Source organism: Apostichopus japonicus, chromosome 4, assembly GCF_037975245.1.
Source record: "Apostichopus japonicus isolate 1M-3 chromosome 4, ASM3797524v1, whole genome shotgun sequence".
NCBI classification, from domain to species: Eukaryota; Metazoa; Echinodermata; class Holothuroidea; order Aspidochirotida; family Stichopodidae; genus Apostichopus; species Apostichopus japonicus.
This window is the reverse complement of record NC_092564.1, coordinates 11,540,676-11,555,026: the sequence shown is the minus strand read 5'-3', so window position 1 is coordinate 11,555,026 and position 14,351 is coordinate 11,540,676. Positions and strand designations below refer to the sequence as shown.

General features: G+C 37.2%; 1 long non-coding RNA gene across 1 annotated transcript; it reads left to right on the top strand.

The window, feature by feature from the left end:
* On the top strand, positions 1 to 14,238 carry LOC139966437 (uncharacterized). Its single transcript, XR_011792665.1, has 2 exons — positions 1 to 476; positions 12,418 to 14,238. It is a non-coding gene; the product is annotated as an uncharacterized lncRNA (long non-coding RNA).
* Positions 14,239 to 14,351: the final 113 nt, after the last annotated feature.

The following is a 14,351-nucleotide window of genomic DNA, read 5'->3' as shown; positions in this document are numbered from 1 at the left end:
GTTTGCTGACTAATCATAATTTATGAATATTCATTTTTTTTATATCACCCAACAACATGAAACGGTGTATTAATTTGTACATTTGGACTCTTTAACCAAAGATAACGTTAGAATTTAAAACAAAAGGTTAGTCATATATAAAGGGAGAAGAACATTGAAGCCAACTTCATTGTCATACAAGTCTCGTTGCAGCCAAAGTATTACGACTAACTAGTACTAGGCCTCAGTCAAAAATAATAATTAGAATTATTATAATTATTATTATTATCGTAACTCAGGGAATTGAATCCGTTTTTATGAATGTCATCAAACTAAAACTTATTATTTAATATAAATCAAAATGGGTGACTCGGGTGAATCTGATGCTGGTCAGACGCTGATTGTTCTATTGAGTGTACTAGTTATTCTTGGTGTCTTGGTTTTTATAACCGTTTGGGGAGTTCAAGGCAATGAGCTACCGATTTTCAGGTCCTTTGGTAAGTATAAACACGTCAATATATACTATTATTTATTCATTAACCTTCCACATATTTTGTTGGTGTTATATTTTTTTATCATGCATGCAAAAACTAATAAAGGGGGGTTGTGATAGAATGTAACAAAAGTACACATAATAATTGGCACAAGAAAACCAAATGTTGTTTATAAGTTGTAATGACCAAAGCAACAATCAAGAAAAGGAAAACAAAAGGGAAATGAATGTAAATATAATGCATGCAACAAGTTGAGACTGTTGACACATTTTAGTCATTACAAGAGTCGAGAAATGCTTACTTAGGCCTAAATATAAATATATATATACACTCTTTTTTTTGTTTGGTGTGGTAATGTGTTCATTTTCTTTGCGAGGCGTTATTCTACGGGATATCGCAACTGTTTTCCGTGGTGCTCATTTATCGTATATGTGCAAGTATGGGTGGCTAGATTAGTTTAGGTTAGTGTAATACCTGAGGTAGCAGCGACGGATCAAGCCACTTAAGAAAATGTGTCTGTGGTCCTTTGGGAGTCTGGGAGAGACCCCCGCCACCTCCCCCCGGAAAAATATATTAAATGTAGAGGTCAAAACGTGCCTTCTTAGGCATATTAAGGCTACAATATTAAGGTCTATAATTATAGGTCCACGCAAGGTGGTGCTTATAACTATTATTAATTTCATCATAAGGCATGTGCCACATACTAACATAACAGCAGATAACCCTAAAAAAAGGTTACTGCGTGGGAAGTGCAAAGAAATATTGGTTGGATACTGAACGGTAATCGAAACAATGTCCTGCAAAACATGACGTGTATCCATAGGTAATGATCTGGTTCGAATCCCGTTTCTAGCCCATAACTTCTTTGCGCTTTCAGTCTCGACAGCAGGTCTTTAACTTTATCAGAATATCTTAAGTTTGGATCCCTGAGTAAAGGGCGGGCATGACATCGGTTTTTCATTGACATGCAAGCGTTGGTGTTAACAAGTTATGTGATTATTCTGATATAACCATCTCACTATGTGTTATAACATTGTGTCGACATATTCTCACTAATTGTCAGGCTAGAATGAAAGACTTAAATAAGAAGTGTATATTGCAACGCATATATGAAATGATGAACTTGCTGTAACATATACCCTCTCTTGACCATATACACACACGGTGTGTTTGCTATAGTTTTTGTAAATGTTTTCATTATTATTATTTACGTCGAAATGGTCAGCAGTTGTACAGACATTTTCATGAAAAAAGTGAACTTGAACCGTAAAATATACAAGCCTTTTTTTCAACGTTATCTTCCCCTATAACAGCAAGTGAAAGCAAAAGTTATATATACGTAACAATTTCATTACTAATTAGTAATAATTATGTATGATCATAACTAACATATCTATAGTGAATTCTTCCAATTTTATTTTTAAATGTTTTATTTAACGTATTAAAGATTTAATAATCGAATTTTAAGACAAGAAATTCCAACTATTTCATACAGGGAGTGAAAATATTTCGATTTCTTGTTGTGATATATATAGCAATATCGCAGTACCTAAACTAGCTTCTCCATGGTGGTATCTGTCGGTTATGCAGACTCTGCATGGTCAGCACAACATATTGCTATTCCATAGAATGGACTAGTGATTGATCTACAGTCTTACTGACTCGTACAATACTCGTTCCGGAATTGATAATTATTCTGATCATGTTTTCTTCACTCTTTCCTTTCCCGCATCATTACTCATAACTGGTACCGTCCGTTGCCATGGTCTGGGTTATACGTCATTCTTTGTAAAAACGGAATGACCTTAAATAAAAAAGTTTCCACAGGCCCGTAGCATGGCCGGGACACAGAGGCCGCCACCCCCCCCCCCCCTCACTGCCCCTCTATGACCCAGGGAGACTAACGTCCCTCGTCTGTACAGCCATGATGTATAATGATGCTGCACCAAACGTCACAAGTTACAGGACACAACTATTGTTCTCTCCTGTTCGTGCCCCTCCGAGTCAGTATGCTGGCTACGTGGCTGCTTATAACCTGCTTACAATCGTAGCAGGTGTGGATATGTACCATATTCTAACGGATGCAGCTAACCGGTTTCAAAAGTAATGCACGTCCGCTATGCGGGCAACGTGACTGCATACGTTTCCAAACGTTCGATTTTAATATGGATTCGCAAACTCTATATCCCAGATGCCCAGCTTTATCATTTATGCAACAGGTCATTACAAAAGCCTAACGTAGGCCTATACTCTCATATCGTTAACTCATATGGATATATAATATAGCTAGTACTCATAGAGCATGTTTGTTACATTTCATAAATGTTGTCTCTGGGGAAGAAACGGACACCCTTATAAGGCGCACTGCCTGCGCTCAAGGAAGCAATCATAATATATATATATAGCCTTTGTTGTGTGGGAGGGGCCGTGCCAGGGGACTCGGGGGTGTGATCAACCTAGTTTTTTGAAATACAGCCATTTCCCAGTGATAACATTTCTTATGTGATTGATATAAAAATCACGAGTATGCGAATTCATAATGTTTTTTATATATGAATAGCTAAACAAGACGTCAGCGGGGCAGGTCATGTGCTCATGACAAATTGTTTATCTAGCATATAGTATGCGATAATTTATACTTTAATTAAAAAAAACGAAAGACCGATTATATAATCAAACGTATAGTATATACGTTGCTTTTTACTGGCAAGCATAAATGTGGAATCAAACTGTCACGTATGTTAGTGCATGATTCACCTATTGTACAGTTGCCGAAAGAACAGTGTTGTGCAGCTCTCTGTACATAATACATTGTTCATATTAAAATGAACAATGAAGCAACGATGCTGTAATCTCTTCTATCTCTACGATTATTTAATCTACAATTGACCTTGAATCTATAGCCATTTAAGAAGTATTAAGGTAAACTAACTGATAAATATAATTTGTATGACTATATACCCGTGGTCATTTAGGACATGAATATTCACACAATAAATAACAAGCTTGGAAGCAGCAGTTCACTCGATTATGAATACAATTAAGCTGTCCTTGACCTTGAATAGGACAACAAAAAGTCCCGCCTATTAAGATCACGTGTAACGATAAATATTACAAGGGTGCCGTTTGGTCACTTATATGCTTGAATATTCACTATAAACACAAAGTCGTCGGACTATTATAGGTTTTATTAATTAGATATCTTAGTTATGAGATAACCACGAATACGGTGCAAGGACATACAGACATAATTATGTATAAGAAGAGGTTGAGACTATAAAAACGCAGTTTCTACCCATCAGCTGGATTAGTTTGGTCTTAGCTACTGTTTGATACAAACAGAGACACCAAATTAAAGAGCAGATTTCAAGCAAAGTTTCTGTCAGATTCAATAATATTTATAATGGCCGACAATGAGAACGGATCGATCTCTAGTGTTCAAGTAGTAGTGTTTTTATGCATTTTAATGATTTTAGGCACTACGGGAGTCGTGTTATGGTATGGACTTACGGAAGGACTTCCTATCTTTCGTACCTTTGGTAAGCAGAGTCTTTCGTGTACTTTATTATAGACATACTGAAATATAACAGTAGATAATTCAATCTAAATAGTGTCCTGCCAAATCATTGGCCATCTATGAGATGTCATGGTTAACGAATAACTTACTTTCTTGCAAGTATGTATTGCCACTCTGGATCTCAAACCTTAGATAAACTCACACCTATAGTCTAAAACTTAGGCAATACGATACTTTGTATAATCCATCATATTACTGAGAATTTATCGACAACATACCTGACGCTCCTGCCTGCATGGTGTTCACTACAACACTGTAACTATAACGAGGTAAGCTTTTTAAAAATAATAAAGACTACTTAGTTTTCCAGTCTAATGGAAAGGCCTTTGCGAGCACAGTATATAAATACAATATATATCTTATATAGTGTATACCGATGTAACAATATCGCATTGCTATATAAACACATGATACCTTGATATTAGTTTGTTAGGGATATGAATTGTCGGTCTACTTGCACGCCCTCGTTCCGCTCCCCCCCCCCCACCCCATACCGCTACCTCTTTTGAACAAGTAGGCTATATACATGAACAGGCAAAGGTGCGCTGTCTGTTACAGATATATTATAAATTAATATAAGCATAACCAAAGTTAGCATCAGGATTGTTCCTGGTGGGAAGTTAGGTCCCTTGCTGAAACAATTGCGTAAAACAGAGATTGAAACTATGATGAGATCGTGACAGGGGACAAGTTGTGCTTCATACTTCCTATACGCTTTCAAAGTTTAAATCGACTAAAGGTTGTTTCAATTTTAAAAGATTTCTTTGCAGAGAGAATCAATACAGAAGGAGTTAACCGTTGAGCAGGCAGGAACTCAGTAATGAAATTTGGTGAATGAGGAGGGGTAAGGGGGTAGGAACTGAAAAGGATTCATGAACGAACGACTTATTATAGTATACTTCACTTCATGATTTTACTTTGCACCACTCCTTCCTTCCGAACCCTCCCAACCTCCCCACCTCCCACCCTTCCATACCAGCCATGGCGTGTATTATGGTGTATTTATTATGTAAAGTCAATAACATGTATGTTTGCTATTACTTATAAAAGTAAATTACAACCTATTTTAATAGAGTGAATTATATTCATGACGAAAATTGAACTGAAAGTGGTTTGATTTATTTTTTATAACATATTAAACTCACTTATGCGCAGAGGACAAAGTGTATGTCAAACATATTGTTTGTTTTTGTAACATATCAAACTGACTTATTCACAGAGGACAAAATATATGTACAAACAAGTTGCATCATTGCGATGGAATGCAAGATACCAAGAACACTTTAAGATTTCCAATTCCGATTAACATTCCAAATGTATTACGTTTTAAGGATAATTCTACAAGCTGGTTATTAAATGAAAGTAAAGCTTTTAAAGAACATCTGTTGTGATAACATCTACGGTAAACAACTCCCGGAAGAACCTAGGTTACATTCAATCAACCACATCTCGTGTTTAGGGCCGCAATACTTTCTCCTACGTATATGTTACATTGGATCCCACTGGAATATCACTTTAATGCAATTACCTTACTGTTTATTGCTACACCAAACAATCATGTCCTGTCGTATGATTGCACCAGTGACTTAATGACATAGTTACATGAAACAATAAGGGACCGATGAAGTTTTCCTTCACATGGCATCTTGTTCGCGTGAACGTTATACTACCCGCTTGTATTACTCAAGTTGCTATTGCTAATATGTAAAGACCCTCTGAAATTCTGTTACCTATCCACAAAAGTACCATAGCATGAATAGTAAACTCAATATGTTTGGTATATGAAAACAGAGGGGCATTCACTGGTTTGCATTCGTTAGGGGAGGAGAGGGGATGGGATGTTATGTCGTGGGGGAGGGATATTAGGAGGAGGGATGACCACTCCTCCCTTGGTTACATTTTGTGAAAATGGAGGGTGCTTGGATGCAAAATGTACGTAAGTTCCGATTAAGTGTTGTATTTTGTTTCCATAGTTACAGACTTGATCAATGTTGGACTTAGAAGGAGATCATGCTAGGATCGAAACGTCAGGCCTTCTCTAACTTTATTAGCCTGTGATGTTTTTAAAGTGTTTCAACCCCTTTATGATCCTCACGCAACGTCAAGGAACAATATGGAGTCTGTTCAAACATTTGTTATAGCGAGAATAGTTACATCAAAACTCAGACAGCTTGTATAGTTAATTACTTCTGTGACGTCAGTCGCATCATCACTTCAGTGTTGTGTAACATTTTGCCCAAACGTTTTCTTAGTGTAATGTAAGAGGAAACACCCCTTCTTCATCCCGCCCTCACCCCCTTATATATTTGATAATTGTTAGTAACCTCAGAACATAAGGAATGTAGTTAATTTGAAGAGTACACTGCAGTTAAAGACATACTTAGAAAGCTTTTTCGAAATGTAAATGAAGGGTGGTGGACGAGGGGGGGGGTAGACACTTTCGCAAGGGCGGCGGAAGCACTTTTAATCTGGGGGGCACCGACATCAAAGGGCACTTTGCAGAAATTCGATTGGACTGATGCAGCCTTACATTTAGTACCCATTATAACTCTTATTGTATTATCTTATTTGCGTATACACATCACTCCATCAACGCCCCCCCCCCCCACCCTAAAGAAAAATATGCATACTAGCACTGCAATATCCAATGTGCAAAATGGGAAACAAGGAACAAGTTTTCTTTTGAGACAAAATGAGGTGAAATCATGCTAGTTGCTAATGTAGGAATCTTCGGAATTAGAGTTTATTTCTCGTTAATATCTTTACAAATTTTTCCATTCGAAATAGCTTTGAGTTTGACCCACAGAAATTCATTAAAAGTCAGGGGCGTAGCCAGGATTTGCAAAGTTGTATGCACGACTATGTGAGCGGAGCGCCACCATCAGTTGGCGCGGAGCGTACAAGAAAATTTTTGGTTTTACAAACCCCTCAGATGGCCCGGAAACGGCCCTTCCCGAGTGTTCATTCTGGTTCCCTGGCCTCTTGCTAACTTGAGACACCTCAATTTTTATGTAGAAAAAGGGCACATTTTTAACCTGAGGAAAAGTGGGGGGGCACGTGCCCCCTGTGCCCCCCCCCCCCCGGTTCCACCGCCCTTGCACTTTCGGAATTCACCTATCGGATGATCCATTGCAGGCTAAACTCCCGTGTCAAATACTGTAACAACTAACGGTCGGAATTCTCTAATTGTAGAAATATCCTCAAGTAATTATACAATTCTGTCTTTACACTTACCCGTATATAACTATTTCATCTGAATTATTTCTAGTAATAATTTCATGAATATTCATCAAAATAGTGACCAATACCAAATGAAAGTAGAAACTCTGCACACTTATAGGTCAGTCTTGGCTAAACTCAATATGCAAAATTGATGGGATAAGACCAACGTGTGAACGACGAATTCCTTATATGAATTCTTATGCCATCCTAATTTATCGTGTGGACTGCTTGAGTGATTATTAATAACTGAGCACCCCTTCGTGACCATTATAAGAAGGCTGTCCGTCTCTCTGTCCATTTTACAAGTAACGTTTTCATTAGGCTAATCTTCTAAACGCATCGATTTGGGTCTGAATTGATCATTGAATATACCGAATAAAGCTGTTTGATTTGTAGAATTACCTTTGTTTTAATTGGAATTTTCAATTTACTCAATATGCCATCTGATAAGGAGGTAGAAGTTTTCGATGGATACCATCCATTCGGGTACACGGGAATAGTAGTAACAATTTGTCTCTTAATGATACTAGCTGTTATTGTCGTTGTATTATGGTATGGCCTTACCGAGGGAATGCCAATCTTTCGTACTTTCGGTAAGATGTTTATGTTTTCATTTTTGTGTTTGTTATGTATACGTGTAAGTTGTATCCTAGGCGATAATGGTATCCTATGGACCGGGAGCCATTGTTTGGAAAACATGAAATAAGTCACGAAATGGCTTGTTTCCATTATTGTATAATATTTACAGCCGGAGAAAAATGAAGGTTTACGGTCTGATATAGCATTTAGCAATAGACCAACGGTTTTAAAATCGCTACCCAATCCCTACGCCCTTACCTCCTTGGGCCATTAGTCCCCCCCCCCCGTTTTTTTATTTTATTTCCTCATATTGAAGTGCATTGCCTATTAGTTAGTGGATAATGGTGTATTGTATACTATACATCAAAGCATGTTACGATATTTTATTCATAAAAGGGAAACCTCAGTTAGCAAACTGCTATAGCAACTTCAAATAGCCTATGTAGGTAAATGCATAAAAGTCAGAGGGCCTGATGATTCGAGGATCTTCTTCAAAGACAAATTGGGAGCCATTGCTTTTGACTTTAATACTGTTACTTCTTCAACTGATCTGTCTATAGGTAACTCGTAGTGGAAACTATGGTTAAAGATGATTTCGTGAGTACTAACTCACGGTAGTTTGACATCTTTGTTACTATTTGAAGAATTGGAAAGATAATCTCCCGCTGTCGAATCTCGGAGAACAAATATTTTTAACTTGTAATTGAAGCATAATTGAATCATCTTAAACCTACTTTAGACTGTACTAAAGCAGTATATATTTGCTGTATGTGTTTATGAAACACACACATCAATTATTATTGGTATAGAGCTGGGCCATGCTATTGAGGTCGTTTGTATTAGGGTTGCTATACGGTTGTGCATGAAATCATAGAATTATTAAAGTAACACTGGTGGATAAATTCCATTACATACCAGAATGGCTAGGAATTTTCTTCTGCTATAACTTATGTCATAACTTCATCTTTAGAGCATTTTTTTTGTGTCGTGGAGATACAAGATATTTAAATATGATCATATTTTATGAATGCAACTGGCAACAGCAGAGTTAGTGATGTCATTATGGCAATTGAGTTGAAAAAGTCTATTATTGTCCACTGGAAGATGAAATAATCTACTTCAAGACTAGTTGCACGGCATTGCTAACATTCATATTGAAGAGAACATTGACAACTATGCAAACGTCACATTTCAAGCACAAATCAAGACAAAAATAATGAATCCTGATAACAAGAGAGTAACGATTTTGAGCCACAACTGTCAAAACTTCATCACAGACCAGCTTCTTTCTTGTCTAATGAACGCCGTTTACCGATGAGTTAAAAAAGCAGCTCAATTGTTTATCTGGTATAAATATATTACACACAAATAACAATATAGAGTTAATGATTGGAGGCGAGGGTATTATAAGGTCGAGGTGGTGGAGGGGAGGGGTTACAGTTTCTGTGGGACAGGAAATCCCTGCCGCCGTGATTACTCCTCAGACTATAACAAACTTCCATGGAGTCATCTTCACTCTAGTAGTGAATCCCACAGCTCACGCTTTAAAGTTACAAGGTTTGCTCCCTCGGTCAATTGGTCGATGGGTCTTCTTTGATGACTTGGATTCTCTTACGATACTGAAATGTTTCTCTTTTCCCTCATGATGTAATACTGCTTTATCAAATGGAGGTGCTTATGAATTTGTATGTAAATGTATGTGCAGGGAGTATGTAGGAGGATGGATGTGTCAGCACTGATTTACATAGACCAGAGCGATCCGTATCTAAGTCGTGACATCGGCAGTGTATTAATAACCTCGACTTTCTGCAAGATGCACAGTATTGTCCAGAAAGGACCTGCAGAGGAATGGGGGAATGGTCTGGGGAGGAGCTGTGTGACAAATCGGGAGTATGTTTTTATTGGCATTAACTGAAATAGCTAATTATCGTTAATGGTTAACTTTTATATAGTTAACAACGTTAATAGCAACGAAAGTAACACTGTAGTACTATAGCTGCACACTAGAGTGACTTCGCGGAGAATTCAATTCTATCAGCTATATTGTTAGGAAGCTCGTAGGCAGCGTACGTTAAGCGATAGGGCCAATTAAGGGGAACGAGGAAATATTTGAATAAAGAAGAATGAATATTCATTTTCAATTTTGTAACATGACTTTACAATGGCTTAAAAAAAGGGGGCAAGATGTTATTATTTTCATAGCGCCCTTCTTAGAACCTGGTTGTGGGTATTAATTAAATTTGAATAATTTCATGTAGTAATGTCTAAAATGGGCAACCATGTATGATCAAGCTCGCGATCAGTGTAAGGGATGTTTTGGATTATTACCGGGCATATCATTTAAAATGTAAACCTAAAAAATTGAGATAAATTAATGTGAATAACCACGTCGATCTATTTAGGTAACCAGCTGGTGATCAGCTGATGTTTAATAAATCCCTGTTTTTATTAATTCAACCTTACAGTAGCTTGTCTTAACTTTGCTATCTTTAACAAACCAAAGGTCATCTAGACACCACACAAGCTGCTAAAAGCGTGTTAGCATTATCAATCTGATAAATCAGTACACGTATTAATGAATTATTAATCAAGGTTATAAGATAAATTCCATTACGTGATGCTTGTATTTGTGATAGTGGGAGATTCATACAGAATTACCAGAAATACCTTCTGAACTTCGTCGTCTATACAACTGCATCTCTTCTGTCAAAATTGTCGAATTTAACTTTATTGCTTAAATTAATGTCACCTATAGTCATGCTAATGGCCTATAGTTGTTTGCGATTATAGAATATTATCGGAGAAGTAGAGATATTGATAATTGTGTTCACCTTTATTAATAACATTTTCATAATATCGTTACTTCTTGAGATGATTCTACACTAAATGATCTCATGTCCCTGTTTCTAAATTAATTTCTTGTTGGTATTTATCAGGTTAATTAAGATGGTAAGGATGGAAAAGTTTCGAAGAAATTCGGTCAGCATAGCTATGTATAGACACAATCAAACATGGCGTCATGTTCATTGAACCATTTCTCAGTTCCAGAGCTCATACACTAGGAGTGTCGTCACGTGATGACAATCATGTAAAAGAATCATGATACATATTCATAAATCTCTGAGTGAGGCCACAATTTCGCGAAACTGAAGTATGTAGTGTTAAACGCAGTGCTCGTCAACCATTCATATTCGTGTTTTCGGTACGTTACTTAATGCGGTAGCATGTAAGTTAATTACAAACATGATAAATAAACTTAAAATTCAAAGTTCATTCTGTCACGGTGAACTGCCTCGAAATAGCAACCTTTGGATTGTTCCGTGGTTTCGATAAGCATCTGTTTGTTTGGTTACCGTTTCAAAATCAGCATTGAGGATAACGGTTATATTGTACACTTTAGGATACACGGTAACCTATACATGATTTTATCGCTGACAAAACGTTACACAAGTAAGTTTGGTCTACAATTATACTGTAGCGTACGACCGAAAGCAGCAACGTGATTGGTTACATCTTCACTGCAGGTGACGCACCATGACTGGTCACTGTTTCCTATGCATATACAAGCACGCTGTACTACTGCACTGGGCCAGAAGTCAGTGGGACAAACGTATCAAGTTTGTTTATTGATGGGGATTAATTATTTGCTTGATAATTAAATGATTAAGCTCGCTTTTAAAATTTAAAAGATTGTTGGCAAGCGTTGTATTGTCTTTGGTGTGGCTAAACAGGCACAGGCACAGGCGAACAGGCACTGTGCCATAGGTTATATGATGTTGTAATAGATGTAACAATAGTGGAGTCTCTATACGATGTTATAAATTGTGAACCGTAGAGACGTCGAGAACCAGGTCGGGTCTCGCTATGATATTATGTCACAGCACCCACGCATTTCACTCTTATACGGTATATTATGCAAATCAAAAAACATATTTCTCCGGGCCTCAAATTAACCTCGTGCTGTAGTCTCGCACTCCCCCCCGTCTCGCTCTTACCCCTCCCCACCCCCCCCCCACACACACACACCCTGTCGTCTTTGCACCACTATCGAATTGTTCTTTACCTGTCATTTGGTAACAAGTATGTATTCCAACAATGCCCCGATTAATGTCTTTACCTCGAACAAACCCAATTACAAAGAACAGGACACCTTTGTTTTGATTTGAATTCTTCATTCGTTTGATCCCTGCGATTTGGCCACAAATTTTGGCCAAAACGGCACATTATCACCGTGACTGTGTGCTTAATTATTACAAAGTATAGTATTGCAAAACAGTTTGTTGAGACCTTCGAGATTGAATGTATATATAATGGGGCAACTGGCAATATCGTTACCAGTCGTATAGTCTTAAACCGAAGCGTACTGCTCGGCTATGACGGTTTTTCACGTAACGACGGTCGAGTTGAGTCGGCTAGGCTCGTGATCCGTCGGGCAGTTCGCGACGAGCTTATCGGTCAATGAACATTAATATTGCTATAGCAACCGAAGAAATCTATTATAGGCTGTCAAAAAAGTTTCGTTTCTGCAGTTAATGAAAATAACTTCCTTTCATAAATTCATTTCAGATTGATCAGGTATGACGGAGTGCCGGACGGACACAATGGATCGAAGCGACGTATGGTGCTAGAAATGATGAGAAACAACCATAAACAGAATCAATACGAAATCAATATAAAATATCAATAATCATACAGATGGGATAATATACCAATAAAGAATCTAGTTTCTCATCATTTGATCGAGAAGATTTCTTTCGGTTTTCATCTCTCTCTCAATTTCATCGACATTGGCTGGCTTTTCCTCATCTTCATCGACTCGGAAGAAACTAGAGATCAAATCATCCAAGAGAAATCTTCATCTGCCGATCAGCTGTAAACCTTTATCGCAAAAGAAAAAACACATTAAATTTCATCTACCTTGAGTAAAAAAACGTAAAGATGTATCATCCCTGAAATATATTTATTATTTCGTTTTTGTAACATGTGTAATGATTAGAACCTTTAATTCTATATAAATGTACGTACTAAACAGTTTTACTGAGAGTTTTGGATTTGATTAACAGTTGCATGTGGAATAATTTCCTTCTGTCCACAAAAGGAATTTCTCCAGTTAGAGAACAACTGCCAAATAACATGATTGGTATAATGTGGCTTTATCAGCCACAGAGAACGATATAAGCAGGATAAGAAAGTTGATAAGATCTCTCATCGTTAAGAGCAGACATTTTAGGGTAGTGAGAGGATGATCCAGATGAAATATCACCAACTAATATGAATTCGTCTTGTTGCTTATGTTGACATGTTTCTTGGTATAAAATCATCTCGAATATATTGTATTTTCCGGGCGGTATATAAATGATGTTGATTAGCAATTTAATTTTCATATTTAATATCTATATGTATTCAAAAGATAATACAATCAATGGTTTGGATTTACTACAGACATGATACAGGACGAAACAAAATAGATAGGTCTGTAATTATTTTAACAACTGATGTTTAGTCACAAACACAAATAAACCAAACAGTTTCTTCAATATTTCCTAATCAAGCAAATCGGTAACATTCTGGAGAGAGAATCTCACCACCTTAATAGTGTCCCCTCCCCCACCCCCTCCCTACTCCCAATGAATAATTGTAATAGCAGTGTATAGGTGAAATAAGTTGCTTGTGAAGATTAAACAAAGGACGTGGGAGATGGAATAAGCCAAAAGTACAGTGACATGGACCCCCCCCCCTCTCCTCCCCTCCTCTTCTCTCTTCTCGATAGCTTAAATTAGTGACACAACTATGATGAACACGGGATGGACTGGACTAGGACACATTTTCTCGCCCCAATACCCCCCCCCCCCCCTTCACAGTATACGTTGCATTACAAAAATTCTGCCTAACGTTGTTACACGGACTAAGAAATTCAATTTTTTCACCGATGGATTCATGTAAAATCTTTCATATATAGCAAAGAAAATCATTCATGAGTTTGTTGAAGAATCCTTTGGTACCTTTTTAAATCATGTTGATGTATTACCTGCAGCCTTAAGACAAACGTACGACTTTATACGGGGAACTTCAAATTATCGAAAGTGACGAAAGAATATATTAATATTTTGCCTTTTTTTCCAGGTTTTTGTTTTAGTTACATTCAGTATTTTTTACAGATAATTTAAAGGTCAACAAACCCTTGATAACTATTTGATGTTTCACGAGATCTAACGATCTCTCTATAACATAATTATTCTTTTGTTGCTTGTCAAGTTTTAAATTAATGAGTTTAATAGGAAGGAATGATATGGTATGGACTTTTATTACGACACTATCATGAATATCCACGAATTTTTGAATGTATATAAGATATAGAAAGTGTAAGAAATAAAATCCGAAATCAGAGCCCCGGTGCTTTCTTTCATTTCTTTTTTTTCTTTTTTATAAGGGAGAGGTGATGGGTATAAGGGTGGGGACCGTAGAAGGGACACCGCACTAGTCCCCTCAGAAGTGATGGA